This window comes from Pongo pygmaeus, chromosome 1 (assembly GCF_028885625.2).
Source record: "Pongo pygmaeus isolate AG05252 chromosome 1, NHGRI_mPonPyg2-v2.0_pri, whole genome shotgun sequence".
NCBI classification, from domain to species: domain Eukaryota; kingdom Metazoa; phylum Chordata; class Mammalia; order Primates; family Hominidae; genus Pongo; species Pongo pygmaeus.
The window spans coordinates 189801266-189820905 of record NC_072373.2 but is presented as its reverse complement, the minus strand read 5'-3'; positions in this window follow the sequence as shown (position 1 = coordinate 189820905).

The window sequence follows — 19640 nt, the reverse complement described above, 5'->3', positions numbered from 1 at the left end:
ACCCGTGCCTTTGAATTCCTGGTGAAGTGGAGGGTTCCTGGAAAGGCCTTCTGAAACAGAAGGTCACTACCAGGCTTGGTGATCACCCAGCCACATTCTTCTCCACCCCCAGGTAAGGACGGGAGGCAGTTCTGAGAGGTAAAGCGGCTTGCTCACATGGGGAGTGGGTGGCTGGAGGTGGGATTGACCACCCTGCCCCTGGGCACTGACTCATGGCAGCTGCTGTGGGAAAGCCACTTCCAGCCTTGGCTTTCCCAGCCAGGCAATGGGTAGGATTGCTTTGCCGAATCTGCCTGGGCCTGGAGCCAGGGAACTGGGAAAAAGCTGAGCACAGCATATTGCCAGGGTACCTCACCCTCTCCCTGCTCCCAGTGACAACAGCTCGCATGGGGCATCCCTCCCTGTGTGCAAGAGCCTTTCCAGTTCCAGAGCGACCAGGCCAGGCCTGGGCCCTGATGCTCCTCAAATCCCTAGTACCCAGCACAGGCAGAGTGACCCACCATCCTGGTGTGCTGAGGACTGTCTTAGTCTCAGCATGTCCTGCATCCTGGGAACTCCTCAGTCCTGGGCAAACCTGGATGGTTGGTCTCCCTAGCCCTGCACCAAATTCATAGTTGGCACTCAGGAAACGTTCTAAGTAGGCCAGGTATGGTGGCTCATGCCTGTAATCCCGGCACTTTGGGAGGCCGAGGTAGGAGGATTGCTTGAGCCCAGGAGTTTGAGGTCAGCCTGGGCAACATACGGAGACCCCATCTCTACAAAAAATAAAAAGATTAGCCGGGTATGGTAGTGCGTGGCTATAGTTCCAGCTATTCAGGAGACTGAGCCAGGAGGATCACTTGAACCTGGGAGGTCGAGGCTGCAGTAAGCCGTGATTGTGCCACTGCACTCCAGCCTGGGCAACAGACTGACTCTGTCTAAAAAAAAAAAAAAAAAAAAAAAGAAAGAAAAGAAAAGAAAAGAAAAAGAAAAAAAAGGAAAAGAAATGTTCTCAGTAAATGAAGGAAATTAGCAAACTAAAGAACAACAAATGGGCAACAGCGCTGTGAGGGAAACAGAACAAGGACTGCAGAGCTCATTTTGTAGCTGAGGAACTGAGGCCTGGAGAGTTTAAAGGTTCAGGCTGCCCATCTCTATCTCATGCCTTTCCTCCGCACCAGATCTCAAAACTGTTCCCTGATAATTTAGAGCTGGTCCCTGGGATGAGAAGCAGCTGGGCCAAAGAGAAGGCATTCAGTGGCTCTGTGCCTAAGCTTAGGCAGAAAGGACACCGAGAGATGGGGAGGAGAGGAGGCTGCTTTATTTTTATTTATTTATTTATTTTTTTTGAGATGGAGTCTCGCTCTGTCACCCAGGCTGGAGTGCAGTGGCACAATCTCGGCTCACTGCAACCTCTGCCTCCCGGGTTCACGCCATTCTCCCACCTCAGCCTCCCGAGTAGCTGGGACTACAGGCGCCCACCACCACACCCGGCTAATTTTTTTGTATTTTTAGTAGAGACGGGGTTTCACCATGTTAAGCAGGATGGTCTAGTTCTCCTGACCTCGTGATCTGCCTGTCTCGGCCTCCCAAAGTGCTGGGATTACAGGCGTGAGCCACAGCGCCCCGCTGGGGGCCTGCTCTATTTCAACTGCGTAGCGAAGAGCCTGGGTGGCCCTGCCTGGCTTTGGTGGGTGCAAACCTGACTTCAGCCACTGCTAACTGTGTGGCTTTGAGCAAGTGACATATTCTCTCAGCTTTAGTTTCCTCATCTTTAAGATGGGAATACCATAATGATGCCCAGCTCTTGAGGTTTTTGCAAGTATTAAATGAGATAATGCACAGAGAGTAATTAGCACAGTGCCTGGCACAGCATAAATGCTCCAGAAATATCGGCTGTTTTTCTTTTATATATATATATATATGTATTTCTTTTTTAGTAATGCATTTTTAATTTTATTTATTTGTTATTATTATTTTGAGACAGGGTCTCGCTCTGTCACCCAGGCTGGAGTGCAGTGGTGCAATCTTGGCTTACTGGAGTCTCAGCCTCCTGGGCTCAAGCAATCTTCCTGCCTCAGCCTCCGAAAGTGCTGGGATTACAGGCATGAGCCACTGTGCTTGGCCTTTTTAATTTTTTTATAGTCAAATGCAATAGTGTTCTTTTTCTTTTTTATGTTTTTTTCTTTTTTAGAGTAATTATTTTTCTTATTTGGTGCAACAGGCATTAACTGCATACTCACTTCATGGTGTAGTGGGAGCTGCTTCAGAGGACAAAATGTGACACTCCTGTTATTTGGCAAATCCCATGGCTTTACTGCGACTCAGTCTCCGTGTCTGTAATATGGGGTTTTACCTAATTCAGGGCTGCTGTGAGAAGTGTGAGCTAGTGAGTATTTGGAGAGAACAAGTACTTAATTGAGCCATCTCTTTTCTCCCCGTGCCCATCTTAAACTTTGGAACAATCCTGTGAAGTTCATATTATTATTATTTTTATGTATGTATGTATGTATTTATTTATTTTTTGAGACAGAGTCTTGCACTGTTGCCCAGGCTGGAGTGCAATGGCACTATCTCAGCTCACTGCAACCTCCGCCTCCCGGGTTCAAGCGATTCTCCTGCCTCAGCCTCCTGAGTAGCTGGGATTATAGGTGCCCGCTACCACGCCCAGCTAAATTTTTGTATTTTTAGTAGAGACGGGGTTTCACTATGTTGGCCAGGCTGGTCTCGAACTCCTGACCTCGTGATCCGCCCGCCTCGGCCTCCCAAAGTGCTGGGATTACAGGCATGAGCCATTGCGACTGGCCTACATAGTATTATTATTCCCAACTTACAGAAAAGGTAACAGTCATTAGAGGATACTCAGAAAACGTGAATAAATGAACGAGTGACTGAGTGGGTGCGTGGACGAACGAACGGATGAATGAATGAGCGGATGTGCGTGGACACTGCGGGCGGGGCGCCCGGAGTCACCCTCCTTGGCACGCCGGGCGCCTGGGAACCTCCTCACGCGCTTGGCCACTCGCTGCTCCTGGCAGTAGGGGCTGCGGGTCCCACCGCTGTCCCCACCCAGGTATAGGGATGCGGAGTTGATGGGTGCGGGGCGCTGGGCGGGGGCAGATGAAAGGGGCAGTTGAAAGGGGGCCATGCGCGCCAAGCGCAGCCGGGTGATTAGCCGCCGGTGTGAGCGGCGGGGCGGGCTTATCGCCCATCCAGGCCTGGCGGGCGGGCGGGTCCCCGACGCGGCTGCCGCCGCCGCCCGCGGCAGAGGGCACGGCGGTTCCCACGCTCGGGCCCTGGGTCGGGGGCGTTCTCGGGACGGCGTGGCCGCGCTCGCCACCACCGCGGAGGCCGGGCTGTAATTAGGATAATTGCGCTGCTCCTTGCCTGGGGCAGCTCAGGACCCCGGCTGCACCCCGCTGGCCCGGGAAGGGCTGGGGCAGGGGGTGGCGGGGCCCGAGCGCTACAGCCCCTGGCACAGTCAGTTCCTCTAGACAGGTGAGTCAGCACACCCGGGCGGCCCCAGCCACCAAGGGGCTTTGTGGGGAAATGAGGGAAGGGGAGAGAACTAGCCTGGACGGAGCACCTAATGTATGCCGGCGGTGTGGATTAAACTATTCCATTATGGCTCAACATTGGGGTATTGTGGGAGTAGGTGAGAACATCTGTCCTGCCCGGTGGTGCCTGAGCCAGAGGAGATGTGCAAGACGAATAGCATCTTCATCTGCACAGCAGTTTAGCAGGTGGGCATCAGGAGGCCCAGAGGTTAAGTCTCAAGACTACACAGCCGGGAGATGCATGCTTCAGAAAGGAGGACGACGAAGACCTGCCGGGAGTGGTGGCCCACAACTGTAATCCTAGCACTTTGGGAGGCCTAGGCGGGGGAATTGTTTGAGTTCAGGAGTTCGAGACCAGCCTGGGCGACATAGGAAGACCCAGGTCTCCCCCACCACTCCATCTCTACAAAAAATACAAAACAGGCCTGGCACGGTGGGTCACGCCTGTAATCCCAGAACTTTGGGAGGCCAAGGCAGGCGGATCACCTGAGGTCAGGAGTTCAAGATCAGCCTGGCCAAGATAGTGAAACCTCATCTCTATTAAAAATACAAAAAAATTAGCTGGGCGTGGTGGCAGGCGCCTGTAATCCCAGCTACTTGTGAGGCTGAGGCAGGAGAATTGCTTGAATCCGAGAGGTGGAGGTTGCAGTGAGCCGAGATTGTGCCATTGCACTCCAGCCTGGGCAGCAAGAGCGAAACTCCATCTCAAAACAAACAAACAAAAAATATTACCTGGGTAGTGTTGTGCACAGGTAGTCCCAGCTACTCAGAAGGCTGAGGCAGGTGAATGGCCTGAACCCGGGAGGTGGAGGTTGCAGTGAGCTGACATTGCGCCACTGCACTCCAGCCTGGGTGATGGTGTGAGACCCTGTCTCAAAAATAAAAAGAAAAGAAAAGAAAAAAGAAAGAAAATGAAGACCTGACCGTCCTGGCTAACACAGTGAAACCCCGTCTCTACTAAAAATACAAAAATTAGCTGGGCACGGTGGCGGGTGCCTGTAGTCCCAGCTACTCGGGAGGCTGAGGCAGGAGAATGGTGTGAACCCTGGAGGCGGAGCTTGCAGTGAGCCGAGATTGTGCCACTGCACTCCAGCCTGGGCGACAGAGCGAGACTCCATCTCAAAAAAAAAAAAAAAAAAAAGAAAAGAAAATGAAGACCTATGCCCAGCGAGCATTGGCTTTGCTCCCTCAAGTACCTCGATTTTACTGCATCTTGGATCCCAACCATAAAGCCCATTCCTGATCCTTAGGTTCTTCGCAGGCCTAATCATAACCGCAGATCTTTATCACTGATACAAGCTACATGAAATCCTTCTGGAAAAGGCAGGTTAAAAAGAAATGATCTGATTTCAAGATCTAATCTCTAATCCTAACCCCAACCTAAACCTTAATCCTGCTCCTCCATACCTAACTCCCAAATTAATGTTCACCTTGGCCCCTGCCCATGTCTCCAACCTTCTCCCCGCAGTGATCCTCTGCCACTCCTCCCACCTCCCCAGGTGCCCTCCTTTCAGTGGTGGTTTCAAGTGTCTGGGTCTTTGCACATGCTGCAGCCGCACGTCAGGATATCCTTTTCCAGGGCCATCTGGTAAACTCTCACCCTTCAAGGTCCTCCACAAGCCCTTGGTGTTCCTTTCCCGGCCCTGTGCCGCCTTGTTTCCTGACCAGGCTCTCCTCAGATTCAGCTCTTAGGAGGTAGAGTCTTAATCTGCTGGGAGTAAAAATTAGAAGTAGAACAAATGATTGATTGTGAATGAGTGAGTGAGAGAATGAATGAGTGAATGACTTACTGAATAAACAAGTGAATACTGGCCAGGTGCAGTGGCTCATGTGTGTAATCCCAGCACTTTGGGAGGCCGAGGCAGGAGGATCACTTGAGCCCAGGAGGTTGAGACAGCCTGGGCAACATAGGGAGACTGGGTCTCTACAATTTTTTTTTTTTTAAACAATCAAGTGAATACCTATTCTGAATCTAAATCCTTAATCCTCTCCCTGGATCCATTCCCAAGAAGGGAACAATTGGAAGATCAAGAGAACCCCCAAGCACCAATTGCCCTGAGATTGTTCTGTGTGTGTGCGTGTGTGCGTGTGTGGGTGTGTGTGTTTTCCTGTGTGCGCGCCCGTGCATGCACATGCACTTGAGCCAAGAACCTTGAATCAGACAAGCCTGGAGTCCACTTCTGGCCACAGGGTTCATCAACTGAGTGACCTGAGCAAGTGCCTGCACCTCTCTGGGTCTTCATGAACTCAAACATGCTAGCAATAAAAAACCCATCATGGAGAATCAGCTCTTCTTCCTTTGTTCATTTACCCTGCCCTAGCCCCTTGCCTGTGGCAGGCTCAGTGTTTGGTGCTGCAGGAACAGGAGTGGAAGGAACACATTTTTCCCCTCAAGGAACACTAGTAAGGGTAGGAGGCAGGTCTGCAGGGAAGAGGGAACAGCCTCTGGGTGGAGAGGGAGGCTTCTTAGGGGATGTGAGAATCACTTGGATTTGCTGCTGGAAAAGTCAAGGCAGAGGCGGCCACATGTTCAAAGACAACAAGCTGTGAACAAAGGGTTCCCTATTACTGCTGGAGAATGAGGTGGGAGGTGGGGGGTGGTGGCAGAAATTGGGGCTGGTGAGGGTGACAGTGTCCAGATCAGGGAAGGCTTTAGGGGCAGTCTGTGAAGTCTATGAAGTATGCACACTTTATTCTGTAAGCAATAGGGAGCTATTGCAGGTTTGGGCAGGGAGAGATGGTCAGCTCTGTGCTGTAGAAAGCTCACTCTGACCAGCAGTGTGGAGGCCAGCATGGAGATGGCCATGGTGAGAAGCTGGTGGGGGAGTGCAAGGGACATAAAGTGATCTTGGTGATAGCCGACCTTTATTGAATGCCTACTATGTTCCAGGTGCTTAACTCGTCTAATTCCCACAACACCCATCTGAAGTAGATTCTCTCATGAGCTCCTTCTAAAATGTCATCAATACACTAAAGTCTCCAATGTTTCTATCTCCAGCCTGAACCTCCCTTCTGAATTCCAGATCTATATGTGCAATAGCCGGTTGGCTTCTCTACTGAATGTCTAATAGAATCTTAACCCTAACGAGTCAGAAAACAATCTCCCCAAACCTGCTTCTCTCAGTCTTCTCCAACTCAGTCAATAGCAGTTTCACTTTTCCAGTTGCTCAGGCTAAAAATGTTGGAGTCATCCCTGTCCACCCTCCCCTTCTTACTTCCCATATCTGATCTATCTGCAGATCTTGTCAGTTCTAACTTCAGTACATACCTTCTGGTCTGCTCACCCCTTTCCTCCAGACTGCTGCCAGGTGGGCCAAGCCCCCACTGTTTCCTACCTGGATTACTGCAGCGGCCCCATTACTGATGGGCTCCCTGCCTCTGCCCCTTCAACCTATTCTTCACGCAGCAGCTGGCGTGACCTTAACATACAAAGCTAGATCAGGTTCCTCCTCTGCTCAAACCTGTTCCCAGCTCCCTAGAGTCAAAGTCCTGAGAATAGCAGAGAGATCCCAACATGATCTAGTCCCTGTCTCTCCAGCCCCTTGTCAGACCTCTTCCCACACGCTTCCCCCCAACTCTACTCCAGCCACACTGACCCCCTTGCCAGCTTTCCCATTAACTTCAGAATTCTTGCACTTGCCATTCCCTCTACCTGGAATGCCATCTTCCCAGATATCCGTGACACTTTCTCCTTCAACTTTCTGTTCAAATGTCATCCTACTAGTGGGATCCTCCTTAACCACCCCATTAAAAATAACAACTTGGCTGGGCACAGTGGCTCACACCTGTAATGCCAGCAGTTAGGGAGGCTGAGGTGGGAGGATTGCTTGAGGCTAGGAGTTTGAGACCAGCCTGAGAAACATAAGGAGACCCCCCCCCCATCTATACGAAAAATTAAAAAATTAGCCAGGTGTGGTGATGCGTGCCTGTAGTCCCAGTGACTCTGGAGGCTGAGGCAGGAGGATCCCTTAAGCCCAGGAGGTGGACGCTGCAGTGATCCATGATCCTGCTGCTGCACTCCAGCCTAGCTGACAGAGAGAGAGCCTGTCTCAAAAACAAAACAAAACCTCACCTTCCTCCCCTACCCAGGCACCTTGTATCCCCTTCCCTGTTTATTGTTTATACCACATATCACCATCTGAAACATTTTATAAATTATATTTTACTTTCTGGTTTATTATCTTTCTCTTCTCCTCTCCCCTTCCCTCCCCTCCCCTCACCCCACTAGAATGTCAGCTCCACGAGGACAGAGATTTTTCTTTATTTGCCATATCCCCAGTGCCTAAAGTATTGTAGGTGCCCAGTAAATTCTTTTGAATGTTGACTATGGAATCCATGTGCTACAGAAACTAAGGCACAAGGAGATTAAGTAAACTTGCACAAAGTGACACACTAGTAAGTAGTTGGATTTGGATTATGAACTCAGAATATAGGCAGTGACAGCAGAGAATGGGGAGAGGAGAGAATGAAAGAAAACAAGGACCTGACAGATGGGCTCCAGGTCCATGGGCTGATGTTGCACCGGGGGTGAGGTTGATATTGTGAGACCTCTGGGTGTTGACATGAAGCTTAAATGAGCTGAGACTTGAAAACACATTGTATATATAGGGAAAAGAGATTTTAAGAAAACTATTCCATGAATTTTGAATTCCCAGCCATGTTCCTGGCCTTCTCCACCCTTGCTGCTGAGGCATCTGTTGCTTCCAGTGGGGGGCAGATTCAGCAGCAGATGAGTAGCTCATCCTTAGCTTTGCCTTTCTAAATGGATTTTTTTGAAAGAGTAGAGGAGGGAGGGATAGCTTTAGGAGATATACCTAATGCTAAATGACGAGTTAATGGGTGCAGCACACCAGCATGGCACATGTATACATATGTAACTAACCTGCACATTGTGCACATGTACCCTAAAACTTAAAGTATAATAATAATAAAATTAAAAAAGTATAATAATAATAAAATTTTAAAAAGTTAAAAAAAAAAAAAGAGTAGAGGAGACCTAACAGTGTCAGAATCCAGAATTTCAATGTAAAGGCCTACACACTTGGGAGAGATAAAGAGTTTTTTTTTTCCTGAACCCCAAAACTTCCTTTTAAATGTCAAGACCTGGGCTGGGCGCAATGGCTCATGCCTGTAATTCCAGCACTTTGGGAGGCTGAGGTGGGTGGATCACCTGAGGTCAGGAGTTGAGACCAGTCTTGCTAACATGGTGAAACCCCGTCTCTACTAAAAATACAAAAATTAGCTGGGCGTGGTGGCATGCGCCTGTAGTCCCAGCTACTCGGGAGGCTGAGGCAGGAGAATCACTTGAACCCGGGAGGCAGAGGTTGCAGTGAGCCGAGATCGCGTCACTGCACTCCAGCCTGGGCTAGAGTGAGACTCTGTCTCTAAAAATAAAAATAAAATCAACGTCAAGATCTGGAGTCTGGCCAACTTGGGGCCTGGACTTTTTACTATGAGTCCTGGAGGGAGGGAAGGTAGGAGACAAAGCAGTGATTCTCCAATTTGAGTGTGCATCAGAATCATCTGGAGGGCTTGTTTCAACAGGGATGGCTGCCTGGGCCCCACCTGCAGAGGTTCTGATTCAGTAGCTCTAGGGCGGGGCTGGAGAATTTGCATTTCTAACAACTTCCTAGGTGATATGAACCACATATATATATATATTTTTTAAGAGCCAAGGTTTAGCTCTGTCGCCCAGACTGGAGTGCAGTAGCCTGATCACAGCTCACTGCAACCTCAAACTCCTGGGCTCAAGCAAGCCTCCTGCTTCAGCCTCTGGAGTAGCTAGGACTACAGGCATGTGCCACAACACCTGGCTAATTTTTTTTTTTTTGTAGAGGCGGGGTCTCACTGTGTTGCCCAGGCTAGTCTCAAACTCCTAGGTTCAAGTGATCCCCCTGCCTCAGCCTCCCAAAATGCTGGGATTGCAGGCATGAGCCACCGAGCCTAGCTCCAATACCAACCACACTTTGAATAGCCCTGATGTAAGGGTTGTTCTCAGTCCCAGGGGCAGCCTCGCAGAGCCCATGCCCTCCAGGATGGAGGTGTGAAGAGGGAACCCCAGGAGGTGGTGGGGGTGGGTGTATGGAAATGCTCAGGAAGACGGTAGGCAAGAAGAAGTTTGGGGTCAGAGGAGAGGGTATGAAGGCTGTGGCCAGGAACATAGTTATGGGCAGCAGAGGCCAGGGGACCTGCCCAGAGGACAGGTGGGACGTGTGCCTCAGCCACCCTGCAGAAGGCAGACACTTGAAGGAGGAAGCAGTACTGGGTCAGAGGCCCCTTCCCCAACCATGAGACTATCCAAGCCCACAACTCCATTCCCCTTCAGATGTCACTCTGAAGAAGGGACAGATGGGGCTGAGAAGCTGTGAAAGATTGAGCATTTTCTCCCAAAGAGCCTGAGAGGACTTGGGATGGCACAATTTAGAATGTTTTGCAACAATGTCATGAATTAATCCCTCTGCTCCTACCAGGGTATGAGGAAGTGGCCCCAAAGATGCACTGCAATGGTTAAGAGCAAACATTTCCTGGATGCGCAATCCGAGGCAGGAGACACCCTCTCTGAACTTCAGTCCTCAAATCTAAATCGAGGATGAAAATATCATCCATCTCATCAAATTGAGAGGTTTAAAGGAGATCATGCGTATAGTGGAGTGTTGAGCTAGAGCCTGGCAGAGGGCAAATATTCAGTCAATGCTATTTATGATGATAGGTTTTAAAGGCTGGGCACGGTGGCTCATGCCTGTTATCCCAGCACTTTGGGAGACTGAGGCGGGTGGATCACTTGAGGTCAGGAGTTCAAGATCAGCCCGGCCAACATGGTGAAACCCCGTCTCCCCTAAAAATACACACACACACACACACTAGCCCAGCATGGTGGCGGGCGCCTGTAATCCCAGGTACTTGAGAGGCTGAGGCAGGAGAATCACTTGAACCTGGGAGGCTGAGGTTGCAGTGAGCTGAGATTGTGCCACTGTACTCCAGCCTGGGCAACAGAGTGAGACTCTGTCTCAAAAAAAAAAAAAAAAAATTCTTCCCTGCCTTCAGTTTGTTCTCTCTTCCTCCCTTCCTCAAATACTTATATTTACTGGGACCTACTAGTCCCTGACATGGATTTTGCCTTCTTGGAACTCACATCAGGAAACCAGACCAGTCAACAGGCACTTAGTAGCTGACTGTGGGCTGGTGCTGTGTTGGGGTAAGCTCGGGGGACTGGGACTGGGGATGCTGAGAAGCCTTTCTGGAGGGTGAGATGCATTGCTTATTTAGGGGGCTTTATTGAAGCTGATAATAAAGTAAAAGTATATATATTTTTAAAGAATAATAACACTTGGGGCTGGGAATGGTGGCTCACACCTGTAATCCCAGCACTTTGGGAGGCCAAGGCAGGAGGATGGCTTGCACCCAGGTGTTCAAGACCAGTCTGGACAACATAGTGAGACCTCGTCTCTATTTTACTTAAAAAAGAATCACTCTTGAGAAGGAAAGAGTGAAAATTATAAACTTTCTCCCTCAGTCAAGGTTCAGAAATATAATTATAGTGTGCAACACTTTATAATGGGAGGCAGGAGAGCATGGTTGACTTTGGAATCAGACGAGCTGGAATCCAGATTCTGAGGTTTAACAAATGGTCTGACCCTGGACTACTTAGCTTCTCTGAGCCTAAGTTTTCCTTATCTGTAAAATGAGACTAAAGGTAGCTACTTGACATGTGGGTTTGTGGTAAGATTTAAAGGAGGCAGATTATGTACAGCACCTAGCATATATTATTTGCTAACTAATTCCGAGTCCAGGGCTGGAGAGTGGATCTGGGCTTTTTTCCTCTCCACCCTGTGTCCTGTCACTTTCTGTTTCTCCCTTGGTTTTCTGGATCATAATGAACTGATTGATGACCCACCTGTCTTCTCCACCAACCTGGGTGCTCCTTGAGAACAGAGTCTGGTTCAGGGTCTGTTTAGTTTATCCCCCCTCCTTTTTTTTTTTGCTCAGAGACAGTCTTGCTCTGTTGTCCAGGCTGAAGTGCAGTGGTATGACCATAGCTTACTGTAACCTTGAACTCCTGGGCTCATGTGATCCTCCCACCTCAGCCTCCCAAAGCACTGGGATTATAGGTGTAAGCCAACATGCCCTGTCCCTAGATATCTTCTTTGGTGAAGTGTCTGTTCAAATATTTTGCCCCTATTTCATTACTTATTTTCTAATTATTGCATTTGGAAGTCCTTTTTATATTCTGGATACAAGACTTTTATCAAATATATTGTATTAGCCCATTTTTACACCGCTATGAAGAACTACCTGAGACTGGGTAATTTATAAAGAAAGAAAGTTGACCAGGCATGGTGGCTCATGCCTGTAATCCCAGCACTTTGGGAGGCTGAAGTGGGCAGATCATGAGGTCAGGAGTTTGAGACTAGCCTGGCCAAAATGGTGAAACCCCATCTCTACTAAAAATACAAAAATTAGCCAGGCGTGGTGGCAGGTGCCTGTAATCCCAGCTACTCAGGAGGCTGAGGCAGGAGACTCACTTGAACCTGGGAAGCAGAGGTTGCAGTAAGCCAAGACCATGCCATTGCACTCCAGCCTGGGTGACAGAGTGAGACTCCATCAAAAAAAAAAAAAAAAAAAAAAAAGAAAAGAAGAAGAAGAAGAAAAAGAAAAAGAAAGGAAAAAAAAGAAGTTTAATTGACTCACAGTTCCACATGGCTAGGGAGGCCTCAGGAAACTTAACAATCATGGCAGAAGGTAAAGGAGAAGCAAGGGCACATTTAACATGGTGGCGAGAGAGAGAGTGAAGTAGGGAACTGCCACACTTTAAAACCATCAGATCTCAGGGGAACTAACTCGCTGTCATGAAAACAGCAAGGGAGAAACCTGCCCCCATGATCCAATCATCTCCCACCAGGCCCCTTCTTTAACACATGGGAATTATAATTCCAGATGGGATTTGGGTGGGGACACAGAGCCAAATGAGATCATTTGGCCCATGGCTCCTCCCAAATCTCATGTCCTTTCACATTTCAAAGCTAATTATGCCTTCCCAACAGTCCCCAAGTCTTAAATCATTGCAACATTAACTCAAAAGTCCAAGTCTAACATCTCATCAGAGACAAGGCAAGTACTTTCTGCCTATGAGCCTGTAAAATCAATGATGGTACAGGCATTGGTTAAATGTTCCTGTTCCAAATGGGAGAAACTGACCAAAACAAAAGGGCCACAGTCCCCATGCAAGTCCAAAACCCAACAGGGCAGTCACTAAATCTTAAAGCTCTAAAATAATCTCCTTTGATTCCATGTGTCACATCAAGGGCACGTTGATGCAATAAGTGGGTTTCCAAGGCCTTGGGCAGCTCCACCCCTGTGGCTCTACAGGGTATAGCCTCCACAGTTGCTTTTAAAGGCTGGCATTGAGTACCTGTGGCTTTTTCAGGCACATGGTGCAAGCTGTCAGCGTATCTACCATTCTGGGGTCTGGAAGACAATGGCCCTCTTCTCACAGCTCCAGTAGGCAGTGCCCTGGTGGGGACTCTGTGTTGGGGCTCCAACCCCACATTTCCCCTCCATACTGCCCTAGCAGAGGTTCTCCATGAGGGCTTTGCCCCTACAGAAGACTTCTGCCTGGACATCCAAATGTTTCAACACCTCCTCTGAAATCTAGGTGGAGTCTCCTAAACTCTTGCATTCTGCACACCTGCAGGCACAACACCACACGGAAGTCACCAAGGCTTGGAGGTTTCACCCTCTGAAGCCACGGTCTTAGCTATACCTTGGCCCCTTTTAGCCACAGCTGGATCTACAGTGGCTGGGACGCAGGGTGCTATGTCCCAAGGCTGCGTAGAGCAGCAGGGACACTGAACCTGGCCCATGAAGCCATTTTTCTTTTCTAGGCCTCTGTGCCTGTGGTGGGAGGGACTGAGGAAGATCTCTGAAATGCCCTGGAGACATTTTCCCTATTGTCTTGGTGAGTAACATTTGGCTCCTCGTTACTTATGCAAATTTATCCAGCCAGCTTGAATTTCTCCCCAGGAAATGAGTTTTTCTTTTCTACTGCTTGGTCAGGCTGCAAATTTCCCAAACTTTTGCTCTGCTTCCCTTTTAAACATAAGTTCCAATTTCAGACCATCTATTTGTGAATGCATATGACTGTATGTTGTTAGAAGCACCCAAGCCACATCTTGAACACTTTGCTGCTTAGAAATTTCTTCCACTAGATATCCTAAATCATTTATCTCAAGTTCAAAGTTCCACGTAACTCTAGGGCAGGGGTAAAATGCCACCAGTGTCTTTGCTAAAGCATAGCAAGAGTGACCTTTGCTCCAGTTCCCAATAAGTTCCTCATCTCTATGTGAGACCACTTCAGCCTGGACTTCGTTGTCCATATGACTATCAGCATTTTTGTCAAAACCATTCAACAAGTCTCTAGGAAGTTCCAAACTTTCCCACATCTTCCTGTCTTCTTCTGAGCCCTCCAAACTGTTCCAACCTCTGCCTATTACCCAGTTCCAAAGTCACTTCCATATTTTCAGGAATTTTTACAGCAGTACCCCACTCCTGCTACCAATTTTCTGTGTTAGTCCATTTTCACATTGCTATGCAGAACTACCTGAGACTGAGTAATTTATAAAGAAAAGAGGTTTAATTGACTCACAATTTCACATGACTGGGGAGGCCTCATGAAACTTACAATAATGGCAGAAGGTGAAGGGGAAGCAAGGCACATCTTACATGGTGACAGGAGAGAGACAGAGGGAGAGCAAGGGAAGGAAGAACCACACTTTAAAACCATCAGATCTTATGAGAACTGACTATCACAAGGACACCAAGGGGAAAATTCACCCCCATGATCCAATCACCTCCCATCAGGCCCCTCCTCTGACATGTGGGGATTAGAACTTGAGATAAGATTTGGGTGGGGACACAAAACCAAACCACATCATAAATCATTTGCAAATATTTTCTCTCAGTCTGTGGATTGTATTTGCATTCTCTTGTGTCTTCCAAAGGGCAGACATTTTAAATTTATTCATCTTTATACCAATACAACACTGTCTTGATTGCAATGGCTTTCTCTAACTACTCCAAGACAAAGGCATAAGTGAAAAAGGAAAAAAAAATAGAGGAATGTTTTTTGAGTATCTATATGTGCAAGCGCACTTGCCAAGAAAGAAATTTTATTTTTCCTGGAAAGTTGTGAGGTCACGTGTCCTCTTCCCAGAGCCTGCCCCCTCCCCACCACTAGGTGTTGTCTGATAGGGACTGAGGTGGACATGACTAACATCTCCCATCTTCTAGAAATAAAACTTTTCTTAATATGGCCTGAGATCACATTAGCTGTGTGATGGTTTCTGTTGACTCACATAAAGCTTGTGATCAACTAAAACTCCTTTGTTTTACAAGTGATCCTGTTAAGTCTGGTCAAGTCAAACCCTCTGCACTGATCAGTATGCACTTTATATTACATAATTTTTGATTAGTAATTATATGTCTAGCCTCATCTAGGTACTTTATATAATAAATCACTATTATGGCTACCACATACTGAGCACTTTTACTGTGTGCCAAAGTGCTAAACACTTTGCATACCACATTCAAACCTTGCAACAACCACTTAAAACAGGCTTTATTAACCCCACTTTATTGTTGAAGACGTTGAGAGTTTTAGGAGTGATGCCATTTCCCGAGAGTCTGGAGCATGAGTAGGTCTGGGGCAAGTCATCCCAGGCTGGAGTGATGATCCCTATGTTAGGGACTTTTAAATTATAAAACACCAATCAAATGTCAGGGGTGTCATTAGCATCATTACCATTATGCTGGCTTGCCAAGTCTAATTTGGGAAACTTTGAAGGACGAGCTTCACTATATCAGTGATTGATTTGTTTACATGAAATAGAAGCCCACTCCAGCTAGTTTAGGCAAAAAATGTAATTAAATATAAGGCGTTAGAACTATCTCATAGATCTCAAGGGCAGGCAAGTCACACAAGGACCTTACACTCAGGACTGGTGTTGGGGGAATGCCCACCTTTCCCTCCACTTCTCTCAAAACACCAGTTTCCTTTCGGTCTTTCAGACACGTGTCCCAAGCAGCCCTCCTTGGCAAATCTACATTTCCTTACCCAACCAGGACCTGTGGCAAACAGTCTGGCCTCTCCTTGTCCTAATTCCAAAGTTCAGGAATCTGACTGGCCCAGCCTGGCCTCTGGAGTGGTTGCCTGTGAGTCAGGTGCCCACTTCTGCCCCAATTAACTGGACAAGGAGGCTGGGCTGCATAGAAGAACCAAGGACCCAGGAGACTCCCTGGGCTTGTGGGCTGAGCAGGTACCTACTGAAGAAACCTGAAGAAAACTGAAGAAATCTACTTCAGTTTGGCCTGCCCTGGGGACTAGGAGGAGGCCAGGTGGGCCACGTTTCTGCCCAGTCATTTCCCAGTGCTGAGCTTCTTCAGGGGTAAAATGGCTTTCTCTGGCATTTTAGTGTCTTAGTGCCTCTTGAAACTCTGGAAGGTTCTTTATATTTTTTGCTTTTTTAATTTTTTTTTTTTTTTTTTTTGAGACGGGGTCTTGCTCTGTGCAGTGGCGCCATCTCGGCTCACTGCAACCTCTGCTTCCCAGGTTCAAGCAATTCTCCCAGCTCAGCCTCCCGAGTAGCTGGGATTACAGACGTCTGCCACCATGCCTGACTAATTTTTGTATTTTTAGTAGAGATGAGGTTTTGCCATGTTGGCCAGGCTGGTCTCTAACTCCTGACCTCAGGTGATCCACCCCCCTCGGCCTCCCAAAGTGCTGGGATTACAGGTGTGAGCCACCACTCTCGGCCTCCTTTTTTTTTTTTTTTTTATTATTAAGTATTTATTGATGATTCTTGGGTGTTTCTCGGAGAGGGGGATATGGCAGGGTCATAGAATAATAGTGGAGAGAAGGTCAGGAGATAAACACATGAACAAAGGTCTCTGGTTTTCCTAGGCAGAGGTCCCTGCAGCCTTCTGCAGTGTTGGTGTCCCTGGGTACTTGAGATTAGCGAGTGGTGATGACTCTTAACGAGCATGCTGCCTTCAAGCATCTGTTTAACAAAGCACATCTTGCACCGCCCTTAATCCATTTAACCCTGAGTTGACACAGCACATGTTTCAGAGAGCAGGGGGCTGGGGGCAAGGCCATAGATCAACAGCATCCCAAGGCAGAAGAATTTCTCCTAGTCAGAACAAAATGGAGTCTCCTATGCCCACCCCTTTCTACACAGACACAGCAACAATCTGATCTCTCCTTCCTTTCCCCACACATCCCCCCCTTCTTTTCAACAAAACCGCCATCGTTCTCATGGCCCGCTCCCGATGGTCGCTGTCTCTTCGGAGCTGCTGGGTACACCTCCCAGACAGGGCGGCCGGGCAGAGGCGCTCCTCACCTCCCAGACGGGGCGGCCGGGCAGAGACGCTCCTCACCTCCCAGACGGGGCCGCCGGGCAGAGGCGCTCCTCACTTCCTCCCAGACGGGGTGGCCGGGCAGAGGCGCTCCTCACATCCCAGACGGGGCGGCCGGGCAGAGGCGCTCCTCACTTCCCAGACGGGGCGGCCTGGCAGAGGCGCTCCTCACCTCCCAGACGGGGCAGCCGGGTAGAGGCGCTCCTCACCTCCCAGACGGGGCGGCCGGGCAGAGGTGCTCCTCACTTCCCAGACGGGGCGGCCGGGCAGAGGCGCTCCTCACTTCCCAGACGGGGCTGCCGGGCAGAGGCGCTCCTCACTTCCGAGATGGGGCGGCCGGGCAGAGGCGCTCATCACTTCCTTCCAGAGGGGGTGGCGGCCAGGCAGAGGCGCTCCTCACCTCCCAGACAGGGCGGCCGGGCAGAGGTGCTCCTCATCTCCCAGACCGGACGGCCGGGCAGAGGTGCTCCTCACTTCCTCCCAGACAGGGTGGCGGCCGGGCAGAGGCGCTCCTCACCTCCCAGACGGGGCGGCCGGGCAGAGGCGCTCCTCACTTCCCAGACGTTGGGTGGCCGGGCAGAGGTGCTCCTCATCTCCCAGATGGGGCAGCCGGGCAGAGGCGCTCCTCACTTTCCAGACGGGGCGGCCAGGTAGAGGCGCTCCTCACTTCCCAGACGGGGCGGCCGGGCAGAGACGCTCCTCACTTCCTAGACGGGATGGCGGCAGGGCAGAGGCGCTCCTCACTTCCCAGACGGGGCGGCCGGGCAGAGGGGCTCCTCACATCCCAGACGATGGGCGGCCAGGCAGAGACGCTCCTCACTTCCTAGACGGGGTGGCGGCGGGGCAGAGGCTGTAATCTTAGCACTTTAGGAGGCCAAGGGAGGCGGCTGGGAGGTGGAGGTTGTAGCGAGCCGAGATCACGCCACTGCACTCCAGCCTGAGCAACATTGAGCATTGAGTGAGCGAGACTCCGTCTGCAATCCCAGCACCTCGGGAGGCCGAGGCGGGCAGATCACTCCAGGCCAGGAGCTGGAGACCAGTCCGGTCAACACGGTGAAACCCCATCTCCACCAAAAATACAAAAACCAGTAAGGCGTGGCGGCGCGCGCCTGCAATCCCAGGCACTCGGCAGGCCGAGGCAGGAGAATCACAGGAGCCCGAGGCAGGGAGGTTGCAGTGAGCCGAGATCACGGCAGTACAGTCTAGCTTCGGAGGGAGACCGAAAAAAGAAGGCGAGGGAGACCGAAGAGGGAGAGGGAGACCGAAGAGGGAGAGGGAGAGGGAGAGGGCCCGGCCTCTTTTTAAATTATTTATTTATTTTATTTTCTGTAGAGACGAGGTCTCGCTATGTTGCCCAGGCTGGTCTCAAATTCCTGGGTTCAAGCTATCCTCCCACCTCAGCTTCCCAAAGTGCTGGGATCACAGGCGTGAGCCACCATGCCTGGCCAGCTCTGAAAGGTTCTGACAGAGTCTAGTGACGTATGTGTAGCTCATGCTTTGGGGGCTGTTTAAGGCTCCTGGGGACTTGTCTACCTGTTTTTCTTAGTCCCTGGCCCTGGTTTACAGACCATTCCCAAGGGACTTCCTGTCTTGCCTTCCTGAGTCACTGCTGAGCCTTGAAAACACGATACATGTGCTGCTTTTGACCAGCCACCTCTTCACTGATTCCGTCTAGTCTCTGTGTTTTCCTTTGCTGGGTGTGACTCTTTGAATCAGACTTCCAGAATGTTAGGGCTGAAAGATCATTGCATCCGAATGCCCTCCACTGCTCACTTGTGGGACCTGAGGTGCAGAGAGGAGAGGATGAGTGAATGCAGATACATCCAAGGTGGCACAGAAGAGGGTTTTAGGTGATACATGGACAAACATTTTGTTATTGTAATAGCTATATTTAAACAGACTGTACTATTGCTTAGGCTGAGGCTAAATTTATTTAAGTAAAATAGTCCAGTAAAGAAAAACACAAAGCAAAAATATCTTACAGATTATAAAAAATGATGAAAGTAGTACAGGAATGAGTGACATTTGGGAAATACTACGTTGATGAATGAGTGGGTGAATGGATGAAGGAATGAATAAATCAATGGATAAGGTACAACACTGAAATCTTTAGGATTCATTTTCTTACAGACATGGAATTATTTCCCAGTCCTTGAACTTCAAGTCAGCGAATCATCGTGATCCCACGAAACACCAGCCCAGCCCCCACAGGCGCTATACTTTTGACGAGATGGAACACAAATGGTTTACCATGAAGTTCTCTTTTTTCCAGGTCAGCAAACTCCAAACTCAGGGGCAACTGAGTGTACCTTTTAAGGTGAATGTCTTGAACTCCAGTTGCCCTACCTCCTTTGGGTTGCTATGACCTTGTTCCTAATCTTACAGAGAGGAGGAACTTTAAGGGCCAGATGGGGTCTCTGGTTTCCCACGGGGCTCCCCAAAGGCAGCCCTTCTTGGCAAAACCCTGGGCCCATGCCAGGACTGAGTCATAGAAGGGAAAGTACCCTGGGTGGAAGTTGGACAGTGACCTTGGGCAAGCCCCTTCCCTCCTTTGCTGGGTCTTAGTTGCTTCCTCTGAGAAGCAAGGAGGTTTAACTCCACCTCATTCGTACCTTCATTCAATAAACACCAAATGCATTCCTGGCATTTGCTTGGTATGTGGTCAGATAAATACAGTAATTGGATTCAGTACCT